We start from the raw sequence: 24,386 nt of genomic DNA on the forward strand, positions 1-24,386 counted from the left end.
AAAGAAGGGTGTTTGTCAGGGTGGAGCCTCCATCCTGCGGGCTGTCTTTCTTTTACTTTTTCTTTATATTACTTTTACTTGCCTCTTCATAGACATATTTGACTTTATTTCTATAAAATACAGTTACTAAGAAAACAGCATCACATTAACTTGTACATTCAACTTGAAAGGGCGTTTTCCCAGACTGGAGCAGGTGCTTAGAAAATATAAACTCCTAAGTAAAATGAAGTACCGTTGTCAGTGCTCCCCTGTCATAACCGGGGCATATCCAGATGTTGTGTGCCTCAGGCTTCCACATTCTTTCCTACTCTTTTTCACCAGAAGGGTGGTTATTACCTCTTTAATGACTTCTAGTTAGTTTTGTGACCTTTAACTGTACCTGGTATCTGCTTGCTGAAATCTCCGTGACTCTGCATTGCCCTGTTGAAGGAATTCTTTTTTTTTTTTTTTTAAATTTTCATTGGTGTATAGTTGCTTTACGATGTTGTGTTAGTTTCTACTGTACAGCAAAGTGAATCAGCTATACGTATACATATATCCCCTCTTTTGGATTTCCTTCCCATTTAGGTCACCACAGAGCATTGAGTAGAGTTCCCTGTGCTATACAGTAGGTTCTCATTAGTTATCTATTTTATTTATTTTAAAAATTTTATTTATTTAATTTAAAGATATTTATTATTTGGCTGCATCGGGTCTTAGTTGCAGCATGTGGGATCTTGGTTGTGGCATGTGAGAATCTTTCATTGCGGCACGTGGACTCTTCATTGTGGCACATGGGCTTCTCTCTAGTTGTGGCACGTGGGCTCCAGAGCATGCGAGCTCTCTAGCTGCGGCACGCCAGCTCAGTAGTCGCGGCCCGCAGTCTCTCTGGTTGTGGCATGCAGGCTCAGTAGTTGCGCTGCGCAGGCTTAGTTGCCCCGAGGCATGTGGGATCTTAGTTACCCCACCAGGGATTGAATCCACGTCCCTTGCATTGGAAGGTGGATTCTTAACCACCGGACTACCAGGGAAGTCCCAGTTATCTATTTTATACATAATATCAGTAGTGTGTATGTGTCAATCCCAATCTCCCAGTTCATCCCAGCCCCCACCTTTCCCCAAAGGAATTCTCCCCCCAACCTTTTTTGAGAAATTTAAAAGTACTTTGTACTTTAAATTTAAATTAAATTAAAATATAATTTAAATTTAAAAATTATGAGTTGCATATCAAATACTACCTATATTCCTACCAGCCACTCTTTTAACTGTGAATGTCTTGGTACACATGTTCTGTTCCCTCCCCCTCTGTCTCTCTGTTCAGCCCTCTTTTCTCCTCCTTTCCCTTCTCCTCCTCCCCTTTTCTCCTTTTTCCTGGGACCTGGGACCTTTGTACTTAAGGATATTTTAAAAATCACCAGATAAAATGGATTATGCTTTATAAATGGGGTTTTAAAGTTTTTTTATACTTGGTTTTGGTCTATTGTTTTGCATATGTCTTAAGACTTTTTACCTAAAATAAGAATTTATCTATACCAAGTCTGACTAAAGGTGCCTTGGAAAGTTGACTAGCTACCTCATTCTGTCCTTCTGACCAGTGCTTTTCATTGTCGACCATACCATTTTCTGTCTCACCCTGGCATGATAGGACAGTAAGTGCCAGCCTAAACCACTTTGCCCTCTCTCCTGAGGCTTGGTGAACTCCTGGGTTCATACTTTGCTTGACTTGGGGGAAGTAGTCGATTGCCTAGAAAAGATTTCCTTCAGGCTAAGATCCTTTAGGAAAGTGAAAGTAAAGGAGTACCAAATATCAGGTATATGCATACATATGGATACTTCTCCGTAGGCGAGCCTGGTTTACTCTGAAGTCAAGAATATGTGGTCTCTTGATGAGTGGAATGACAGAAATTGTTCTTTGAGACATGGTAAACAAGGGTTACGTTTTACGAGCGTGAGTAAATGGTTTTAATGTCTCTGTTTCCCTCATCTTTCACTTTATCACATGAGTTAAAAATACATCTTCAGAATTTTAAAGCAAATGGGTGAAACTCAGCACTGTATATCTTAAAGGTTATTTTTTGAAGTGTTCTTATTTTTACAAGAATTCTTGAAGAGAAAGTTTTCTCTTGCGGTTCTGTGCTTTGGCAGAGTCTTTTTGGAATAGATCAAAGTCTGTATTTAAAAGGGTACTCCTGCACAAATGTGTGTGTTGAAATAACGTGGATGTATGTCTGTGACATGATGGAAACGTGTATAGACATAGAAAGTTGTCTGATATATTGTTGAACGTAAAAAAAGCCTATTATGTTAAAATTATATATGTGTTTTTATGTTTATGCGTGCATTTAGAAGTCTGTATCCCAAATATTATCAGTGTTTCAAGTGGGCCTCCTGGAGACTTTGACTTTCTGTTGCTTATACTTCTGTTTTTTTTTTTTTTTAGAATATTGGCAAAGAGCATATACTACTCTTACAAGAAAAATGTTTTAAAAATCCAGGAAAGAAAGCGAGGTATTTTGAATAAATGGCAGTCCGTTGTTTAAATAAAGCTCTTTTCAAAGATGCTACCTGGGCATTCAGTTAAGAGTGATCCTAAGGACGACGTAGCGATGTTCACGTAGAGATTTTGAATCTAAGAATCTAAGAGGTTGTGTTGGCTGGAAGGTCCCTGAGTGGGGGGTGAAGAAGACAGAGGAGGTAGGATACTATTAGTGCAGCGGAATTCATGCAGAGGGACTCAAGGTTCTGCTGCTGATGGACGAAATGATGGGCTTCTTGCCCTATCGTTGCTGTAGTGTTCATTACACAGAACGTCTAAGGAATGCTTGTCAGTAAACTGAGAGCAAGTTGGTTATTCCAGGCTATCAAATCAGCAATTTCTAATTTGTACTTCAAAGAAACAAAAGAGTAATTAGAAGTTTCTCATTACTTTTAGACGTCAGTGAATCTCTTCCCATTGTGGAGTAAGTTAATGGTTAGCTTTCAGAAATGAGGTAATTAGGAAGCTGTATACATTTTTGGATCTAAGTGCTTATTACTTAATATATTAGAGCTGCTTGAAGACCTAGCTTCCTCGTGAAACGGTTGGCTTTAGTATTTTATCTTCAAAGGGTTTGTTTGGCCTATGCGTCTCTGTGTGGAAGCCAGAGAGAGCAGTGGTTGTGTGGGGTGGAATGGTGGCACCGTTGGAATTTAACTGTGGATCAGCTGGGTGGTTCCAGCGTATCCGAATCCTTCAGGAAAGCCGGCAGAGTTCACTGGGCTTATCGTGGCTTTGTCCTTCTCCTGTACTGACTGCCTTTGGTAGTGCGGTAGAGGAGCCATTTCCTCTGGCTCTAGACTCACACTGCTTAGAGAGGGAAGAGATGCTCCACGGCCCCGTGCTGTCTTGCTGGTACCTTTGTAGTGGATCCCCATTGTCTTCTTGTTCTTAGTCCATCATTTGTCTTCTCATTATCAGCGCTTTTGCAAAGAAGCATAAATCCATGATTTTCATCGTGGAAAGCCTTCTGTTTAGGAAGTGTTTAAATAATAAAATAAGTGAAATAATATTCTCATTAATCAAATCCAATAAACCATGGCTCGCTCTGGGTATTAATTGGAGAGGCTTTAGGAGTATTGACCTCCTTACTCTTCCTGAAAGAATCAATTAATCATTTGCTTTTTCTGCAGTTTTTGTTTTTTTTAATACATTTATTTATTTATTATTTATTTATTTTTGGCTGTGTTGGGTCTTCGTTGCGGTGCACGGGCTTTCTCTAGTTGTGGTGAGCGAGGGCTACTCTTTGTTGTGGTGCACAGGCTTCTCATTGTCGTGGCTTCTCTTGTTGTGGAGCACGGGCTCTAGCCACACGGGCTTCAGTAGTTGTGGCATGCGGGCTCAGTAGTTGTGGTTCATGGGCTCAGTAGTTATGGCACACGGGCTCAGTAGTTGTGGCTCACGGGCTCAGTAGTTGTGGCACTCGGGCTCAGTAGTTGTGGCGCACGGGCTTAGTTGCTCCGTGGCATGTGGGATCTTCCCGGACCAGGGCTCGAACCCGCGCAGGCGGATTCTTAACCACTGTGCCACCAGGGAAGCCCTTTTCTGCAGTTTTGATCCTCCCTTTACTCGCTTCATTGTCAGGCACTCCTTGGCATTTTATGATCAGAACTAGCCTATCAAGTTTTTCTAGATATTTTGGCAGTTTTATCTAGGTTAATGTTGTGCCCTACCTGGAATATTTTAGACGTTAATGTACATTAAAGTTGGAGGGAGGTGCTACTGGAATCATAAGAACTGTGTTGTGGGACTTGGAAAAAAGTTAATATCCCACAGGAAAGGGCAAGAGAAATTGTACCCGAACTTTCCCCTCTTGTCTAACATCCCTGTGGCACGGGGCCAATGAGCAGAGGCTCTAATTGCGTTCTTCTGTGTAAATTGTCACTAAATTTTGACTCCAGTTGGCTCGCCCCACTTGGATTGTCTGACAGCGTGTGCCAATCGCAGCCGGCATTGGTGGTGGTCTACAGAGACTAGGCATCTTCTGCATGCCTGGCCGTCGCTGCTTTGTGTGGGGCTGTCTGCTTGTGAATAGACTTCTTTCTTTCTTTTGGTTTTTAATTTTTTTGGCTGCACCTCGCCGAGAGGCTTGCGGGATCTTAGTTCCCCGACCAGGGATGGAACCCTTCCCCCCTGCAGTGGAAGCGAGGAGTCCTAACCACTGGACCTCCAGGGAATTCCTAGACTCATTTCTTGAATGTGGTATTTCCCAGAAGGCATGGAGCACCTCTGAGATGTTCTCCAAGGAAAAGAAGGTCCAGGGGTCAAATAGATTTGGGAAACATTCCACATTCCAGCCCTTCTCTGTGATTCAAGATGCACGTTGCTCTGTTGAAGATCTCAAAGGAGGTGGGAAGAAAGATTCCCACATTTTGTGGAATGTCTTGTGGTAAAGAAGCCAGTTTAAACTTCGTTTAACCATGGGACCCTAGAATCTTCCTTCCCTCCTAATATCTGTAAAGAGAGCACATTCTGGGGACTTGCGATGGTGGGAAACGAGTTGAGGCTGCCTCTCACCAGCACACCGCGCCCGTCGCAGGTACCTCTTCTCAACCCCCCGGGGATGTCATATCAGTACCTGGAAATGTATCATGGTGGGAGTATTTAAATCACAGAAATGGGTAAACACTAAAAATCAGGACTGCCCACCCCTCAGACTGCTGGTTGTTAAAGGTTACAAGCCCTCTGCTGATAAGCAGCCCATTTCAAGATGTTGCAGAAGAGAGCCGGACGTTAGAATACACTTCTCAAATCGTCATTTAAAAATTGATTGTAACTTGTTCTCCCTGTTCAGTGCAGCAGGTTTTTTTTTTTGTTTTTTTTGTTTTTTTTGTTTTTTTTTAAATTGTGGTGAAACACATGTAACATAATAGCTTTCATTTTAACCCTTCTTCAGCGTACAGTTCAGTGGCATTAAATGCATCACCCTCAACAAACTTTTCCATCACCCCCAACAAAAACTCTGAATCAATTAAACTATAACTCTCCCTTCCCCTCTTTCCCCAGCCCCTGGTAACTTCTGTTCTGTTTTCTGTCTCTCTGAGTTCATCTATTCCAGGTACCTTAGATAAGTGGAAAGTGTAGCAGTTTTTTTCTGGCATGTCTGCTGTGACCCAGCCGAGCCATCCCTGGTGTCCGGTGGGAAGGAGGGTTGCAGCACATACCTGGGACATCCTCAGTCGTATGATCTTTATATTCCTCCTCCCCACACAGTTTTTTTTTTTTTTTTTTTTTTGTGGTACGCGGACCTCTCACTGCTGTGGCCTCTCCCGTTGCGGAGCACAGGCTCCGGACGCGCAGGCTCAGCGGCCATGGCTCACGGGCCCAGCCGCCCTGCGGCATGTAGGATCTTCCCGGACCGGGGCACGAACCCGTGTCCCCTGCATTGGCAGGCGGACTCTCAACCACTGCGCCACCAGGGAAGCCCCCCGCACAGTTTTTGGTCCGTATATATGAATCTCTTACTGTAAACCACCTTAAATCCTTCTTTAGAGATATTATAGAGATAAAACAACATACGATATACATAAATGTTGAAAAGACCAGTAACTTGGGACGGACTGGAGCAGGTTGGGATTAATCAGTTAGAGAGAGGTGTCTTCAGGAGGCTCTGAACAGGAAGAAGATAGAGTAGGCAGAGGAATAGAGCATATGAAGAGAAACCAGCAAAAGAACAAGTTGGGAGACAAGATCTCAGCCTTATGTGACCTTCCATTTTAAACTGGGCAGCCTGGTTAGCTAGAGACATAAAAGGCTACACAGAATATATTCTTCAAAGGGCCATAGTTCTGTTTTGGGGTCAAGCCTTCGGTTGTAAGCCTTTTTCTTTTTTCTTTCTGTTTCTACCCCCCAGAACTTGGACAGAAACACAAAAAATTCTCTGGGTTGGAATTTCTCTTTGATATTGGTCCTGGTCTAAGGGGGAATTGTTACTCACATTTCATTATGTTTGCTCTTAGATTGGGTAAGTTTGACAGAACAGTTAAGCTGTTTCTGAATTAAGCAGTTTTGTAAGAGGTATTTTTTTCAGAATATAGATCATCTAAAAGTAGTTGAATGCCAAAAGCTTTTCTTCTCTCCCCGTTTTTCCTTCCCTTTATTTATTTTTTGAATCTATCGCTCGATAGACCATCTCTCTCTCTCTCTCTCTCTCTCTCTCTTATAAATTTATTTATTTATTTTTGGCTGCATTGGGTCTTCGTTGCTGCGAGCGGGCTTTCTCTAGTTGTGGTGAGCGGGGGCTACTCTTCCTTGCAGTGCGCGGGCTTCTCATTGTGGTGGCTTCTCTTTTTGCGGAGCACAGCCTCTAGGGGCGCGGGCTTCAGTAGTAGTTGTGCACAGGCTTAGTTGCTCCATGGCATGTGGGATCTTCCTGGACCAGGGCTCGAACCCACGTCCCCTGCATTGGCAGGCGGATTCTTAACCACTGCGCCACCAGTGAAGTCCCTCCTTCCCTTGATTTTTAACTCTCACTTGAGTAAGGGTCTCCTAAAAGCATTGAGGTTGGGGAAGAGAGACCTAACAAAGAAAAATACATTAAAAAATTCTTTCTCATGACACCTAATTTTGGAATCGAAAATGACTATTTTGGGGTTTTCAGTTACATAACATTTTGGGACAAATAATAGAATTTGCTGTATTTCACTGTAAACAATTTTGAGACCACACAGAGTGCAGGAACAGCCTACGGGTTACAATCAGTGAACTGTTTTCATATTTGCATTTCTGTTTAGGAAAAGCCATGAACACATTTGATGTATTTTTGGAGAAATGAGGCTTGAGGAACAGAGTGATTTTTGAGTTGTTTACACTGAGGAAGGTGATGTGAAGTTAAGATGGTTAATGATTTTTAACAATTTAAATTTTTTGTTGAAGTAATACTTGTATACATAGATGAAAAAAAAAAAAACCAACAGTATTTTCCAGTCCTTATCCCTGTAGGCAGTCAGTGTCAGCTCTTTGATCTGTTCTTCCGTTATTCTCATTGCAAAGTAATATTCTTACGCTGCTGAATTTGGACTTCTTCATTTTAGAAATTACCTTCTGGCTGTCTGTTCTCGTAGGGATGATGAGCCTGGGCTGTGGACGCAGAAGGTCTGGGTTCTCGTCCATCCTCTCCCCTTCACTGGCCATCTTGTCCTTGAGCAACATACTTAAACGTTCCCTGCCTGATATACAAAACAGGGATGATAATGATAATCATGGCCCCCAGGCCTGCCCTTAATGTTGCAGGGCCTGGGGTAAGAGCACAAAAGGAGGCCAGATGGCTAAATATTTAAAAGGGATGATGAAATATTTAAGAGATACATTTAAATATTTAAAAGGTATATACCATATGCCTAAATATTTGAAAGGTTTAAATCAAGCTGTAGCTATGGCCTGGCCCCTGTTTTCACCCAGGGCCTGGGAGCCTGCTCCTCCAGCGTCTCCCTCAAGACCCAAAGTCTGGAGACGCCCTCATCCTTGGAGCAGCCCCGTGAGCTGAGTGACGGCAGGAACCTGCACGGGCGGCCCCGCTGGACGCTGGTCCTGGACCCACTGAACCAGCTGTGGACTGAGCGGCTCAAGCCTCCCAGGGAGCCTGGCTGTGGGTGGATTCTCCCAATGGGATAATTGTCTGGAGCTTTTTCTGACTGAGACTTATCCAGGCAGTTGTAAGCACCTCCCCAAACCTGCACCTTCTGGGTGGGGGGGCTGTGCGCAGGGGCTCTGCCACCCCGGGGCAGAGGCTGCGATCTGCACGCAAATGCCCCTCCCTCCCTCACCCCATCTCTCTCTTTCCCATGATTCCCAGTCACTCAGCCAGTTTCCAAAGTTAAAAACAAAAACCAACAGAAACAAAACTTGGCTGTGAGACTGAAAAAAGAAAAAAGAAAAACCTCCGTGTTTAGATAAACGGGTTGTATGAAGCTTGGGCCCAGGGCAGAGGCTCCTTTTGTCTGGAGGCAGAGGTACTGAGTGCCCCTGGCTGTTGCGGGGAATCACAAGCAGAGCTCTCACCACAGTGCCTGTGGCACACCAAGTCCTGTACTGTTGTTTGCTGTGTTTCTTAAATTTGGGGTGTTCTGTAACTTGGCTGTGGTGTGGACGTTTGTCATATGAGGTGCTGGGCCATCAGAGGTAGAGGCTTGCCAGGTTAAGCCAAAAAAAAAAAAAAAAGATGCCCAGATAAACAATGGAATGTACTTCTAGGGAAAGACTAATTGTCGTTTATCTGAAATTCAGATGTGTCTGGCAGCTCTGTGAGGACCCTTTCAGTCTGAGACTTGGCTCCTTTAGTCTTGGGAGATATATTCCTGTATTATTTCTTTGATAATATAGTCTCTGTGTTTTCTCTTTCTGAAGCACTCTTATTAGACGTTGGACCCACTGGATTGAAGTTTTACTTTTAATGCCTTTTCTCTCCTATTGTCCAGATCTCTTTTCTGAGAGATACCCTGATTTCCTTGACTTTTTTTTTTTTTTTTACTTGTTTTATCTTTTATTTCAGTTATTACTATTTATTCTTTCCAAACATCCCTTCTTGTTCTTTGGGTGCTGCTTCTCCATAACTTCCTGCTCTTTTTCTCTGAGGCTAGTGTTTGTGTACGTCCATATGTTTCTCTACTCTTTGAGGCATTTCTGTCCTCATTTTGCTCTTTTATTTGTTTGTTTACTTTGGTCTGTCTTGTGTGGGAGGCTTTCCCACAGGTCTGGTGATCTTTAAGGACGAGACTGTGACAAGCTCCTTGGAAGCGGTGCCCGCCCAGACCCGTCCTTGGGCTTCTCTGTGATCAGTCATGGAGCCGGACTCTCCACCGAAGGATCCCCCAGATCAGCACCTGGAGCTTTCGTTTCTCAGGGTCCATTCTTCTGCCTGGGGAAGAAACTTGGCTTTTGGCCTTAGGGGTGGAGGAAAGGGAAGGCTAGGCTTTTCCATCTCCTGTCTCACCATGGGGGCTCTGAACCTTGAGCCTCCGTGGCTTTGGTTAACCCAGAGAATTTTCCTCTTGCCCTTCCCCCAGCTGTGCCAGGTAGCAGAGGGTCAGAGCGCCATCCAGGAGCTCTTACAGGGGCATGCCCATCATACAAGGACATGCGGACTTCATCTACTCCCTGTTTTCAGCCCCACCCCACTCCTTCCAAGGCCTGAGCTTCTTTGAAGTCCCTGGGACTAACTGTCCTCCATGTCTGCAGCGCCCTCCTGCAGGACCTTGGGATATAACTTCTCGAGCACTGTCCTCTTCCCTTTCCCAAAACTTTACTGGTGTCTTATGTTGGCTTTGGCTCCATTCTCATGGCCCTATCCTGTGGGTGTATACTGTATATTTTTGGTAAAAACTTTATTGAGATCCAGTTCACATACTATACAATTCACCCATTTGTACCATACAGTTCAGTGGTTTTTGGTCTTTTCCCAAGAGTTGTGTAACCATCTCCACAGTCAGATATAGGACCTTTCCATCACCTCAGAAAGAAAGCCTGTCTGTTGGTGGGAATGTAAATTGGTGCAGCCACTATGGAAAACAGTATGGAGGTTCTTAAAAAACTAAAAATATAGTTACTATATGATCCAGCAATCCTACTCCTGGGCGTATATCTGGAGAAAACTAATTCAAAAAGATACATGCACCCCAGTGTTCAAAGCAGCGTTATTTACAATAACAAAGACATGGAAGCAACCTAAGTGAATATTGACAGATGAATAAAGAAGACGTAGTATATATATATATATATATATATATATATATGTGTATATATGTGTATATATATGTATATATACATATATATACATGTAGATGTAGTATATATATATGTATATATGTATATATGTATATATATGTATATATGTGTATATATATGTATATATGTGTATACATGTATATATGTATATATATACATATATATGTATATATATGTAGATGTAGTATATATATATGTGTGTATATATATATACACAATGGAATATTACTCAGCCATTAAAAAGAATGAAATAATGCCATTTGCAGCAACGTGGATGGCCCTAGAGACTGTCATACTAAGTGAAGTAAGTCAGACAGAGAAAGACAAATATCATATGATACCACTTATATGTGGAATCTAAAATATTATACAGGTGAACTTATTTACGAAACAGAAACAGACTCAACAGACATAGAAAACAAACCAATGGTTACCAAAGGGGAAGGGGAGCAGGGAAAGAATAAATTAGGAGTTTGGGATTAGCAAATACAAACTACTATATACAAAAGAGATAAACAACAAGGTCCTACTGCACAGCACAGGAAACTATATCCAATATCTTTAACCTATAATGGAAGAGAATATGAAAAAGAATAGATATATATGTAGAACTGAATCACTTTGCTGTACACCAGAAACTAACACTACATTGTAAATCAACTATACTTCAATTTTATTTATTTATTAAAAAAATTTTTTTTTTAAATTTATTTTTGGCCACGTTGGGTCTTCATTGCTGCACGCAGGCTTTCTCTAGTTGTGGTGAGCGGGGGCTACTCTTTGTTGTGGTGCGCGGGCTTCCCATTGCGGTGGCTTCTCTTGTTGCAGAGCACGGGCTCTAGGTGTGCGGGCTTCAGTAGTTGTGACGCACGGGCTCAGTAGTTGTGGCGCATGGGCTTAGTTGCTCTGCGGCATGTGGGATCTTCCCAGACCAGGGCTCAAACCCATGTCCCTTGCATTGGCAGGTGGATTCTTAACCACTGTGCCACCAGGTAAGTCCCTGAATTTTAAAAAATAATAAAAAAGTAAAATAAAATGGAGTAAAAATAAAAACAAAAATACAGTGCTTTTTAGTTGTCTCTCCCTAGTTCTCCCAACTCTCCAGCCCTAAGCAACCGCATATCTACTTTCTGTCTATATGTGCTATTTTTATCTTTCTAAAAATACTTTTAATGTCATCTTTGTAGGATTTCAGGAGGGAAGGGAAAGAAGCTCATGAATTCAGTCAACTTTCTTTCGTGGCAAGTTCTTGCCATGTATAAAATATTAACATATAAAAGCATTCTGCGCGTTTCTCTACTTCTGCATTCTGAGGATTGACTGAAGTACCCTTTGACAGACGTGGGAGTTTTCCTTGTATTCTCTCTCTTTTCCCCCGCCTTTTTTAATTCCCTTGTTTAATGCCTTTTTTAATTCCCTTGTTTAATGCCCTTGCTTGACCGGAACCTCTGATCTTTCAGAGCTGGGAATTGCCAAGCCCAGACGAGTGGCCTTCAAGTTCTCTTGGCTTCTGGAGTTTTCAAGTGTCTGAATAGTGGTTGTATGGGGTAGGTGACTTGGAGCTGGCAGGTCAGCCTCTGAATCCAGGCCCCCAGGTACCTTCTAGGTTGAGGCTCTGAGCTTGGAAAGTGGGTATTACTTTCAGTCACTTAACAGCTCTCACTCTCGTGCATTCACTAGTCAGTCAACACCTGCCCTTGGGCAGTTTTAGAAAATGGACTTTTGAGCTCTGACTGAGCCAGTGAGGTAGAGAAGACAGACACACAGACAGACAACATCACCTGTTATAAATGGTGATGAATACAGGGTCACAAGTTCTCATGGCCTTTGGGATTGACAGTGGAGACTAACCTCTCCTTGGGGCAGCTGCCAGGGAGCCTTGCCCCCATCTCTTCTGGACTCCAGGATTCCTCTGCAGGTTCTGTACCTCACGCACTGCGTTCACAGCCTGCCAGGCTGTGGTCCTCTCCTTTCCCACCTCCAAGACTGCCTGCCTTCCTCTTTCCCTGAAGAAAGGGATCTCATCTTTCCAGAGAATTAGGTGGCTACGAGGTAGATGCTGCTACAATATGGGGGGCACTTAGCCCACGATTGCTTTGACTTTTCTCCAAGCCCGGTCTGCATTCCTGTTTTTCTCTAGCTTTTGTTGGTGTAGTGACTTGTTGGTGTTGGTTTAGGACTTGGACACTGCTTCTCTAGGATGGGGGCTCCTGGCTGGGGGCATGATGCTGGACTCCCAGCATGGCGTTCATCCGCCCATGGCGTGTTATGGCTGCTCAGGCTGGCGCTCAGCCCTCTGGGGGGGGCCTGGTCTGAGCTGGGCTCTGGTGACCTGTCAGTCAGCGTGTGAACATGGTCCAGAGGTGTGGGTTGGCCCAGGGTTAGGCAGGGAGCAGGTGAGACCGCAGCTCGTCCTTGGTTATCCTCGACTGGGAGGACAGAGCTTCGGAATTAAGAGAGAGAGTTATAGGGCAGTCAGAGACATAGTGAGTTGCTTTGTGAGTTGAAATTTTGCTGCCCTTTTTTTTTTTTTACATCTTCATTGGAGTATAATTGCTTTACAATGGTGTGTTAGTTTCTGCTCCATAACAAAACGAATCAGCCATACATACACATATGTTCCCATATCTCTTCCCTCTAGCATCTCCCTCCCCCCTACCCTCCCTATCCCTCCCCTCTAGGTGGTCACAAAGCACCGAGCTGATCTCCCTGTGCTATGCGGCCGCTTCCCACTAGCTATCTACCTTACATTTGGTAGTGTATATATGTCCATGCCTCTCTCTCGCTTTGTCACAGCTTACCCTTCCCCCTCCCCATATCCTCAAGTCCATTCTCTAGTAGGTCTGTGTCTTTATTCCTGTCTTACCCCTAGGTTCTTCATGACATTTTTTTTTCTTAAATTCCATATATATGTGTTAGCATACGGTATTTGTCTTTCTCTTTCTGACTTACTTCACTCTGTATGACAGACTCTAGGTCCATCCACCTCATTACAAATAGCTCAATTTCGTTTCTTTTTATGGCTGAGTAATATTCCATTGTATATATGTGCCACATCTTCTTTATCCATTCATCCGATCATGGACACTTAGGTTGTTTCCATCTCCGGGCTATTGTAAATAGAGCTGCAATGAACATTTTGGTACATGACTCTTTTTGAATTATGGTTTTCTCAGGGTATATGCCCAGTAGTGGGATTGCTGGGTCATATGGCAGTTCTATTTGTAGTTTTTTTTTTTTTTCTTTTTTTTCTTTTTTTAACATCTTTATTGGGGTATAATTGCTTTACAATGGTGTGTTAGTTTCTGCTCTATAACAAAGTGAATCAGTTGTACATATACATATGTTCCCATATCTCTTCCCTCTTGCATCTCCCTCCCTCCCACCCTCCCTATCCCACCCCTCCAGGCTGTCACAAAGCACCAAGCCAATATCCCTGTGCCATGCGGCTGCTTCCCACTAGCTATCTACCTTACTACGTTTGTTAGTGTGTATATGTCCATGACTCTCTCTCGCCCTGTCACAGCACACCCTTCCCCCTCCCCATAACCTCAAGTCCGTTCTCTAGGAGGTCTGCGTCTTTATTCCTGCCTTACCCCTAGGTTCTTCATGACATTTTTTTTTTCTTAAATTCCATATATATGTGTTAGCATACAGTATTTGTCTTTTTCTTTCTGACTTACTTCACTCTGTATGACAGACTCTAGGTCTATCCACCTCATTACAAATAGCTCAGTTTCGTTTCTTTTTATGGCTGAGTAATATTCCATTGTATATATGTGCCACATCTTCTTTATCCATTCATCCGATGATGGGCACTTAGGTTGTTTCCATCTCCGGGCTATTGTAAATAGAGCTGCAATGAACATTTTGGTACATGACTCTTTTTGAATTTCGGTTTTCTCAGGGTATATGCCCAGTAGTGGGATTGCTGGGTCATATGGTAGTTCTATTTGTAGCTTTTTAAGGAACCTCCATACTGTTCTCCATAGTGGCTGAACCAATTCACATTCCCACCAGCAGTGCAAGAGTGTTCCCTTTTCTCCACACCCTCTCCAGCATTTATTGTTTCTAGATTTTTTGATGATGGCCATTCTGACTGGTGTGAGATGATATCTCATTGTAGTTTTGATTTGCATTTCTCTAATGATTAATGATGTTGAGCATTCTTTCATGTGTTTGTTGGCAGTCTGTATATCTTCTTTGGAGAAATGTCTATTTAGGTCTTCTGGCCATTTTTGGATTGGGTTGTTTGTTTTTTTGTTATTGAGCTGCATGAGCTGCTTGTAAATTTTGGTGATTAATCCTTTGTCGGTTACTTCATTTGCAAATATTTTCTCCCATTCTGAGGGTTGTCTTTTGGTCTTGTTTATGGTTTCCTTTTGCTGCCCTTGAAGAGGAAACGGTATTCTTTTCAATGTATGAACTCCAGGTGACCCACCAGTGGGTGATCCCGAGAGCAGGCCTTGGAGGCACATCTACACTAGGAAAGGGACCAGCGTTTCGAAATGAAATGAGATGTGATAAAGAGCCAGGGCATCGTTCTGTAAGTACCCAAGAATGTTCCTCCTCCTTTTTCTCCAGTCAGACCATCATCACCTCAAAACTACTTCATTTTCTTGTCTCAAGAACATTTCTTCATTTTTCCGTTCTTTCCCCCTAGTTTGTTTTATTCTAACAAAGAGACAAAGAGGAAGAAAATAGCATTTTAATGCCTACGTGTTTGGTTCTTTTCATACATATTGTTTTCTTAAATACAGCAGTCTTATGATATGGAAGTTGTTATTAGTTCTCATTTGAAAGATGAGGAAATTAAGGCTCTTTCTTCAGAAAAACCTGAGGGTTCTTCATCCTTGGCTAATGGAGGGGTGTGTGTGTGTGTGTCTGTGTGTGTGTGTGTGTGTGTGTGTGTGTGTGAGAGAGAGAGAGAGAGAGAGATTCCAGGTTAAGAAATAGCATGGCCCTAGGAGGAAAGGTGTGTGTGTGTGTGTGTGTGTGTGTGTGTGTGTGTGTGTGTGTCCCCATCCCCCCACCCAAGGAGAACAGTGGTTGGTCTCTGATTGAATAAGGTCTTTGGTGTCAGGCCAAGGAATTTGGACTTAATTTGGAAGGTGATTCAAGGATTTCTTTTTTTTTTTTTTTATTGCGGTACGCGGGCCTCTCACTGTTGCGGCCTCTCCTGTTGCGGAGCACAGGCTCCGGACGCGCAGGCTCAGCGGCCATGGCTCACGGGCCCAGCCGCTCCACGGCATGTGGGATCTTCCCGGACCGGGGCACGAACCCGTGTACCCTGCATCGGCAGGTGGACTCTCAACCACTGTGCCACCAGGGAAGCCCTGGTTCAAGGATTTTTAATAGAAGGGAGTGATAGATAGGATTAAAGTGTAGTTTTAGAAAGATTAATCTGGCAATTCTGAATGAGAGCATAGAGAACGGGGTGTTGTGTTTTTCTAGGTGTAAGATGGGATGGTCCACAGTGAGAGGAGTGACAGGGATTATGTTCAGCATGGATGTAACATTGCCAAGGAAAAGATACAGGACTTGGTGAGAGAGAAAAATTTCATATAAAAAGTAAATGTATATATTTGAGATGGTAAATTTTATCACAGTTTTAAAAAATGAAATGCGTGCCTTGCTTTGCTTTCCTGTATGTGGGCTGTTAATTACATTGGCTTCGTGGTATGCGTGGATTTTAATATTTGGTTGGGAACTTATACTGCTTATAATTTATTTAAAGGGAAACAGTAGTTCCCGTTTTAGCTGTTAACTTCTGAAATGGCAAAACCCAGTTATGCTGTTATTGTAAAAAAGGAAAGGCTGGCCTTGTTAGAAGACACCTGAAGGATGACAAGAGGGGTAAATGATTCATTTCTTTCCACGCGACCTGTATAACCAAATTGCTAGGAGGGACTTATTTTTCAGGCTGTTTGTTTTTTTGCCTGCGCCACGTGGCATGCGGGGTCTTAGTTCCCCAACCAGGGATTGAACCTGTGTCCCCTGCAGTGGAAGTCCTGACCACTGGACCTCCAGGGAAGTCCCCACATAGGCTGTTGTTTTATACGGCTAACTGTCAGTGATTCAGTAGTCCAGCTGCCCTCCTTGGGCATAAAGAGAAACCGAATAAATCGTTTATCGTCTCTGGCCACAGGCTGGGGCTGCCTGTAGTAGCAAACGGTCATCTCCATCATTTTGTGTGCAAGAAAGCATTGGGAATGCAAACTTTTAGAAATTCTATTTCTAATAAACTTAGGTTTAAAAGTTGCTAAGCTGTTTTGATTACTCAGTGGCTGACCTTGAGGCAGCTTATTGGTAAGAGGATAAAATGGAAAATTAATCTCCACATATGCAGAGCTGTTATTTAAACATTTTAGGAATTACTTCTTGTTTGTAATGCCATTCGCCAACGTTCTTTGGGAGTAAAAGGATAGAAGTACCCAACTTCTGCTCATCCCAGCTCCCTTCTTTGCATTTTAATACTCCCCCACTCTCTTAACTATTCATTATCTCTCTTACTTTTTAAACAAAAACTAAAGTCCATGCTTTATTTAGATTTCCTCAGTTTTTACCCAGTGTCCTTTTTCTGTCCCAGGATCCCATCCAGGAGATCACATTGCATTTAGTCACCGTGTCGCCTTAGACTCCTCTTGCTGTGACGGTTCCTCAGACTTCCCTTGTTGTGACCTTGATAGTTTGGAGCAGGACTGGTCAGGTAATTTTGTAGAATGTCCCTCAGTTGGGATTTGTCTGTTTTCCCTGTGGTTAGGCTGGGGTGTGATGTGTTTCTGGGATAACGTGCTGTTCTGTCACATCAAGGGGACATACTATCCATATGACTTATCACTGTTGATGTTGCCCTTGGTCACCTGGCTCAGGTAGTGTTGGTGAGGCCTTTCCACTGTGGAGTTACTCTTTTCTCTCCCCTTTCCGTACCGTCGTCTTTGGAGGAGAGTCACTTAAGGAGTGGGATTATTCTTCGCCTCCGTAAGGGTAGGGCATCTACCTAAGTTATTTGGAGTTCTGCACAGATTTGTTTGCCTTTCCCCATTTATTCAATCATTTGTATCAGTACGGACTCATGGATGTTTATTTTATATTTCAGGTTACAACCCAGTATTGCTTTATTTGTTGCTTGTGTTGTAACAGCTTGAGCCGTTGGGAACTCTTTCAGTTCACCTCTGTGTCCCTCTGACATGCTCCTCTCAATGCAGTTTGTTTCCTTTCTTTTTGTCTTGTTTTGGAGCATTTCCTTAATTTCTGGCACCACAGAATGCTCCAGGCTCATTTTGTGCATTTCCTGCCCAGTGCTGGAATTGGCCATTTCTTCAAGGAGCGCTGGTCTCTTTTTCTAGTGGAGAACAGTGTTAGAAACCCAGGTCTCGGTGCTGGCTGTCCTCACTTTTGGTCTTTGCCAGGCATCTGCCCCAGTGCTGGGTTCACCTCACATGACTCATTTCTTCATTTTCCTGTCAAATCTTTTCATATGGTTGCCCAGATCTGTTTTTTTTTAAATTAATTAATCAATTTAAAAATTTTTGGCTGCGTTGGGTCTTCGTTGCTGTGCCCAGGCTTTCTCTAGTTGCGGCGAGCAGGGACTACTCTTCGTTGCGGTGCGTGGGCTTCTCGTTGCGGTGGCTTCTTTTGTCGCGGAGCACAGGCTCTAGGTGCGCGGGCTTCAGTAGTTGTGGCACACGGGCTCAGTAGTTGTGGCTCACGGGCTCTAGAGCGCAGGCTTAGTATTTGTGGCCATGGGCTTAGTTGCTCTGCTGCATGTGGGATCTTCCTGGACCAGGGCTCGAACCCATGCCGCCTGCATTGGCAGGCAGATTCTTCATCACTGCACCACCAAGGAAGTCCCCAGATCTGGTTTTTATAGCTGTCAGAATTTTAGCCTAGATCAATACAAAATTATTCCTTGGATGGGCAATTAGGCTGCTTTTATATATTTTAAAAACGTGTTTTGTGTTCTAGTATCAACACTACATAGGAATCTGGCTACAAATTTAGATTGCATTTGGCTGGGTGATATTTTTGGTCTGTGATTTGTCTTTTAATACAGTTTTTACAAGAATTTTACAGATTCATGAACCTTAGGGAGATAGTTAAAAACCTATTAAAATTAAATTTTGTGCATTTGGTTTTATCAAGGCAAAATAAGCAGCTGAAATAAAATGGACCTGGGAGCTAGAGGTTTGCATTTATCATTCCCCAATTTAAGGTGCAGCTTAGATGGTAGAGAATGCCAAGGGTAGCAGTATAGTTAAATGAAGATTAATTAAAGTGTAGGCAACTGGAATGATATAAAATTCACATCTTCCGGATGTAATTTCTTCTCTGTATTTGTCCTTCCTGGGAAACCCTGCCTGAGAACCTTCTGAGCATGTGTCTTGCTATTGAGTGTGAGGGGGGACTGTAAGCTGAAGTGAATATTCTTCTTTACTCCTTGTCTCAAAACAGAGATACACATTTTCTTTTCTGTTCCCCACATCACCTTAATTATTAATCAGTTTTTTTTTTTTTTGCGATACGCGGGCCTCTCACTATTGTGGCCCCTCCCACCGCAGAGCACAGGCTCCAGACGCGCAGGCTCAGCGGCCATGGCTCACGGGCCCAGCCGCTCCGCGGCATGTGGGATCCTCCGTGACCGGGGCACGAACCCGTGTCCCCTGCATCGGCAAGCGGACTTTCAACCACTGCGCCACCAGGGAGGCCCTATTAATCAGTTTTTTATTCTATTTTATTTTACTAACTGAGACTCAAAACTTAGAGCTTGATAAAATTCTTGGATCTCCCGTGGGGAAAACTTACTCGTGCGGGTCCTGAGGATTTGGAGAAGGCAGGTCTCACCCCCGGCCTGCCCTGCATCTGGAGGACAGTACGTCTTCTGTAGGGCACCGAGCAGCCAGAATCCTTTCAGCTGTGGCTGCCGAGCTTGCTGCCGCTGCTCGTGGGAAGCTTTGCCCACCATGGAGTTGCTAGTCCATAGTTCTGCTGTCCTTTGGGCGCTGCGGAGCTCAAGTGAGGGCGGTGCCCCACGCCTCTGGTCTGAGCATCTCTTTGTCCACCCCCCTGGTTCTGACCTGCTGGGTCATTTGCACCTCAGCCTCTAATTCTGATCCCGACTGAGGCTCACGCCTCAGCCTGTGGGTTCTGTGCTGGACAGGGCGAGCCCCTGACCTTTGACCCCTAGCCCCTCGGTACCAGCCCCCCTGCTGAGAGTGCTGCCCACTTAGGCTCCTTTCTTTTCTTGCTCAGATCCAAACGCTGACGAGGAACCTGTCAGCCACACGGGTCTCCCGGCTGTGGTTGCAGGTCTCTGGTCTGGTTGTGGGATGAAAAGAGTAGGAACATGCCTTGAAAATGTCTGACCACCTGCCCTCCGTGTTTGAATGTTATGCTCTCTGTGCTTTTTGTGTAGTGTATTTGATCATGACAGTTCCCTCTAGATATCTAAATAGCACAGCCCTGGGGTTGGGTGTATGCTGTTATCTCCATTTTTAGGTGGAAAACTTTCCAACACAAAGAAGCCAGAGAGAGCACAGGGAATGTTAGTGCTGGGAGGGACATTGGGCCTCACACCCGCTGTCTGTGTGTTGTCGCTGGGACATTAAAGCTCATTCTCTTCACCAGGGTTTGTCCATAGAAACTAGTTTATTTTAGGCAACTGTATGGATGGGTTTTTGTATGCTCTTGCTTATTAAGTGACAAGAACGTAGGTCGGTAAGTGATTTCATGGAGCTGCAGAGAGAAGTAAATAGGAAATTCATCATCTCCCTCCATGCATTCATTCATCAGTCACAGAACAAATATTTCTTTTACAGCTAGTAAGCAAACCATATTAGGAAAAGTTTAAACTTCCTAGTAATGTAGAAGTTGTATAAGAAGTCATCATTTTGTGTCATAAATATTTATAAAGTTGGGGGCAGGGTGGGCTTAAAGTAACTCTAATGCATGGTGGCAGCAACAGAATTGGTGCAGCCACCTGGGAAATCATTCTGGCATTTGTGTTCACAGATCAGAAAAAATGACCTGTGGTTAGATCAAAATTTGGGAACTATAGCATCCCTCTTTTTGGAGACTTACAATATTTGTTGCGTAATAGAGGCTGTCCTGCAGAAAGAAATCTGTTCAGCGTAGAAAAGTTCAGCATTTACTCTATGTATTTCAGTGCTGCATTTGTGAAAAGCCTAGTAAGGTCCTTCAAAACTGGGGTCTGTGTTTCGCAGTGTGTGAAGTGCAGCACGTGAAGGGCTTTTACTGTTTCCCTAGTGGAGGTGAGTGTCATGGACAACGTGGATAGGACTTGGACGGGGGACAGGTTGGGAGGGAAAACGAAGGAGGGCTTTAGTGTAAGTTTGACCTCCTGTTGGGAGAGTCAAGTGGCATATAAAGTTGGCAATTGGAAAGGTGGCTCTGAAGGCAGAATTAGGGCTGTAGGTAGAAATGTGTGAGTTCTGTGAATATATGGGATTGTTGTGACCACAGGGGTGGCCGAGGCTGCCTTTGGACAAAGGTAGGTGACAGAGTCTGACGGGACCCAGGAGGGGAAGAGCCAGGGAGTCAGGGGAAACCCGAGGGGCTTCTAGCAGTGCTTGCAGGGTCCACGAGAGGACAAGATGGCTGGAAAATGAAATTCTGCTGAAAGGCAGCGGCAGTAAGAAAGGACACAGGCAACAAGGACCAGCACAAGGCAACAAAGAATGGGAATGGACCGTTTTTGGAGTGTTTTCTAGCTGTGAGGCACTCGCTTTATTTCATTTAGTAGCTATACACTATTAAATGAACGCATGCATTTTCATTTAACTTTTTATTTTGGAATAATTTTAGCTTCTAGAAAAATTGCAAAAATAATACAAAGAATTTCCAGGTGCCCTTTACCCAATTTTCCCTAGCCACCTTGTATAATTATAACATATTAATCAAAACTAAAAAATTATCATTGGTATAATGCTAACTAGACCATAGACTTTACTCAAATTTCAGCAGTTTTCAACTAAGTGGAGGACACTATTTGTGTACAGTTCCCTTTCTCTGTAACCTTACAGTATACAGTCAAGGTTTTGTTTTCCAAAGTTACTTGGGTGGGTTCTTTTCCTCCGTACGGTCTCTTCATCTTCAGCACGGGTGTTACATCATTTGCTTGTGATACAGTTAGTTCTTTGTTACACTTGGTCTCTTATTTTGGGCCTCTCCTCATTCCTGATTGCTTTTATTTTTTGTTTACACACAGTAAAACTCTCTGGGTCTTGACAAAGACATAGACGTGTGTATCCAGCCCCACAGTTGTGGTACAGAACAGTTCTGTCACCTCCACGTTTCCCCCTACAGCCTGGATCTTAACGGTGGTTTCAGGCGAGTGGGTAGCAAAGGGGTGGGGAAGGAGCTGGGCGGTGTAGGATCTCCCGACGACTGAGAACTTGACTGTGAGGGCAGCGTGCCCATGGACAGAGCACAAGGGTAGGGTCTCCAGATTGAGGCTGGGGGACGTCTCTTTAGCCAGTAGGTAGAGGTAATAGGAGTGGCCAAAAGCCCCGGAGCCGGGCAGCAACCTCCCAGTGAGGACCAGCTGGGAAAGGCCAGCTGTGCGGACCAGGCAGGGTCTGAAGGGGCAGGCGGACCGTGGGGAGGGGTCCTGCCTGTTGTCTTCGCAGCTGACTGTGGAAAGAAGGAGGTGTGGAGTAGGTACCGGGGGAAGGTTGGAAAACAGCCTCTGTCCCCTGGCAGGGTGGGAGTTAAGGAGAAGGAAGAGAGAGGGTGGTGGGGCAGAGTGACACAGAGGACGGCCTGGGGCACGAGGCGCGGGGATTTGCTGCAGTCCTCTCTGGAGGTACCCTTGACAGCTGCAGAACCACGTGGAAAACGCAAAGGAGCTTTTTACTGCAGAGCTTTCGTGTGACCTGTGAGTGCTTGGAGTTGGGGGGAGTGATGCGAGGAGTAGGCCAAGACTGCGAGTCAAGCTTCTGGAAGAGGCTGAGGTTTGTAGGGACCATTTGCTTCTATTCCTGTGGGAGGAAGGGTGGGTGGAGGAGGGAAGGGGAGGCGCTCGTCGGTGTAGCCTTGAGGGAAAAGTGAAGGATAACCCGCAGGGAGGGGCAGGGGCTGGATATATTCTTGTCTTTCCCAAGGTTGTGCCCTGATGCAGTGCCTCTGTGTTTATGTTTCCAGAAGCAGTTTGAACTTTCACATCGGTGGTTTTTCAAGTCAGGAATATTAGGTTTTAACTGAAGAAGAAAACACGGCCTTGGCCAGAGTATCTGTATGTCAATATTGATACCATCAGGATTCAGTGAAACAAGAAGATATCTATTCTGGACAATAGCAGCTGCCTTTACTAATTTCTTATTAACTCATACAGAATTAAAACGTATATTCTTTCCTTTTCACCTTATGTGTAAACTGTCTTTTTACACGTGGGCAGCTAACCTGGTGGGGGCTGTTTAGAAAGTGAAGTTCTTCTGGCCTCAGCAGGTGGTGTGCAGGGAGTGGGGGGGACGCCCGCCAGTGCTGGAAGCTGAGAGGGGCTGGGCGCTCTGTGGTCCTGGGTCACACTTCTTCCCAGTGGCTGGAGAGGAGCCTCAGACCTACATGGTGCCCTGGCTTACCGTCCAGATCCCCCCAGGGCCTGATGAATGTGGAGGATGGAGATAAAATAAACACTTCTCTCTGGCGTTTTGGCACTTGTATGGGGCCTTCAACTAGCATGTATTTAAGAGATTCCATAGCTCCATTTATTATTGCTTATTTTTTCCCTCAAAGCTATACGCACGTAGCCATTCGTGTGTGTGTGTGTGTTTGTGTATTTTTTTTAGTTATTATTTTTTTGAGACCTAAGTGTCTGCCAGTTTTTGGGGCCCAGTCTCGTTGTCCATCCCCCACCCTTCCCTAGAGAGCAGCCCTGAGGCAGAGACATAGCCCATCAGGTGTTTTGTTTTGTTTCTGTTTTTTGTTTTAAACTCCACAAAACTGACATCGTTTCCCAGCTGGTTTAGGAAGAGCAAGCAAAGAAGCATGAAGCAGATTGGTGTAACTGAACCTGCTGTTGGGGATGGAATTGCAGTGAGAAAATATTTTTCCCTGATAAGCAATTCAGATTGAAGTGAGGGAGAAGGAAATGGTCAGTTGGGGAAAAAGAGATGTGATGTCTTTTTCTCTTTTGTGGTTGAAGAGATGTCATGATGGAGGGCGTTGAAAATGCTAAAGGTGAAAAGGGATTGGTGAAGAAGGAAGAGCCCAAGGGTGTGTGTGTACTAGTATGAGGGGAAAGGCAGGGATTGGGAGGTAGAGGCCAGGAGAAACCAACCCCCTGCTTATTTCTTTGAAGACATGAAACCTGAGGGTGCTAAGTCATTTTCTGTGAGCAGCAGACTGAACGTGAAGCATTGCATAATATCAACACACATAAGAACATTGCACAGTTGAAGAAATGAAGGTTAGAAATGTGAGTTAGATGCATTAATCTGTTGAATTACTTCTTCGAAAAGGGCTTCAGTGGCCAGATAAGTGCCAGAAAACAGTGACAAATACAGTCCCCCAGAAGGATAACAGACCTTGGATTATCATAGTTGTTCTTTGAAAAGTTTGTGTAATGCTGTTGAGGCGATCTGTAGACTTGGATTTGTTTTTCTTTAGGATTATTATGACTTAGTGTTTATTGATTTTCATTAAAGAAAATGTTAGTTTCTCCATTTACATGGGGAAGCCGATGTGTTGTCACCGGTCACATTGACCTTTGCGTATTCATTTTGCAGGCGTGTATCTGGGGATTATTTGCAGTTGGGTTCAGTGGTTACTTTATGACTGGGAGCTTCTGTGCCATCATCCTCTAGTTGGAAATTGACAAGTGCCTTCATGAAGAACAGTTTCTTATTGCAAAGTGTAAGAAGTATGATTAAGGGGTGAATGGGTTTTTCGTAAGTTTTTCTTTTGATTTGATAACTTTTGACTTTTACCAACAAAGATGAAATAGCTTACTATAATTTTAAGAGACTTTGGTAGGAAAGGAAGTGTTTTGTCTGTGTCATAGGAGGGAATAGAGTGACCATGTGACAGACTTGAGTTCTTTGATTTTCTTTTTTTATAAACAGGCCTAGCATTCCCCCCCCAAGACATTTTCAAGGTGAAAGGACTTTTATACATCAAGCACAAATGCTGT

At 43.9% G+C, this 24,386-nt stretch overlaps 1 protein-coding gene across 8 annotated transcripts in view; it reads left to right on the forward strand.

Moving 5' to 3' along the window:
* ZNF532 (zinc finger protein 532) overlaps nucleotides 1-24,386 on the forward strand; it is a 108,800-nt gene that overhangs the window by 20,498 nt on the left and 63,916 nt on the right. Inside the window, exon 4 of one of the 8 annotated variants that reach the window (XM_082667831.1) lies at nucleotides 16,827-16,946. The exons of the other annotated variants lie outside the window; for them this stretch is intronic. The gene's annotated coding sequence lies outside the window, so the exon portion shown is untranslated. The remainder of the gene's footprint in view (nucleotides 1-16,826; nucleotides 16,947-24,386) is intronic. 8 annotated transcript variants of the gene reach the window in all.

This window comes from Grampus griseus, assembly GCF_964374135.1.
Source record: "Grampus griseus genome assembly, chromosome: 12".
In the NCBI taxonomy this organism is placed as follows: domain Eukaryota; kingdom Metazoa; phylum Chordata; class Mammalia; order Artiodactyla; family Delphinidae; genus Grampus; species Grampus griseus.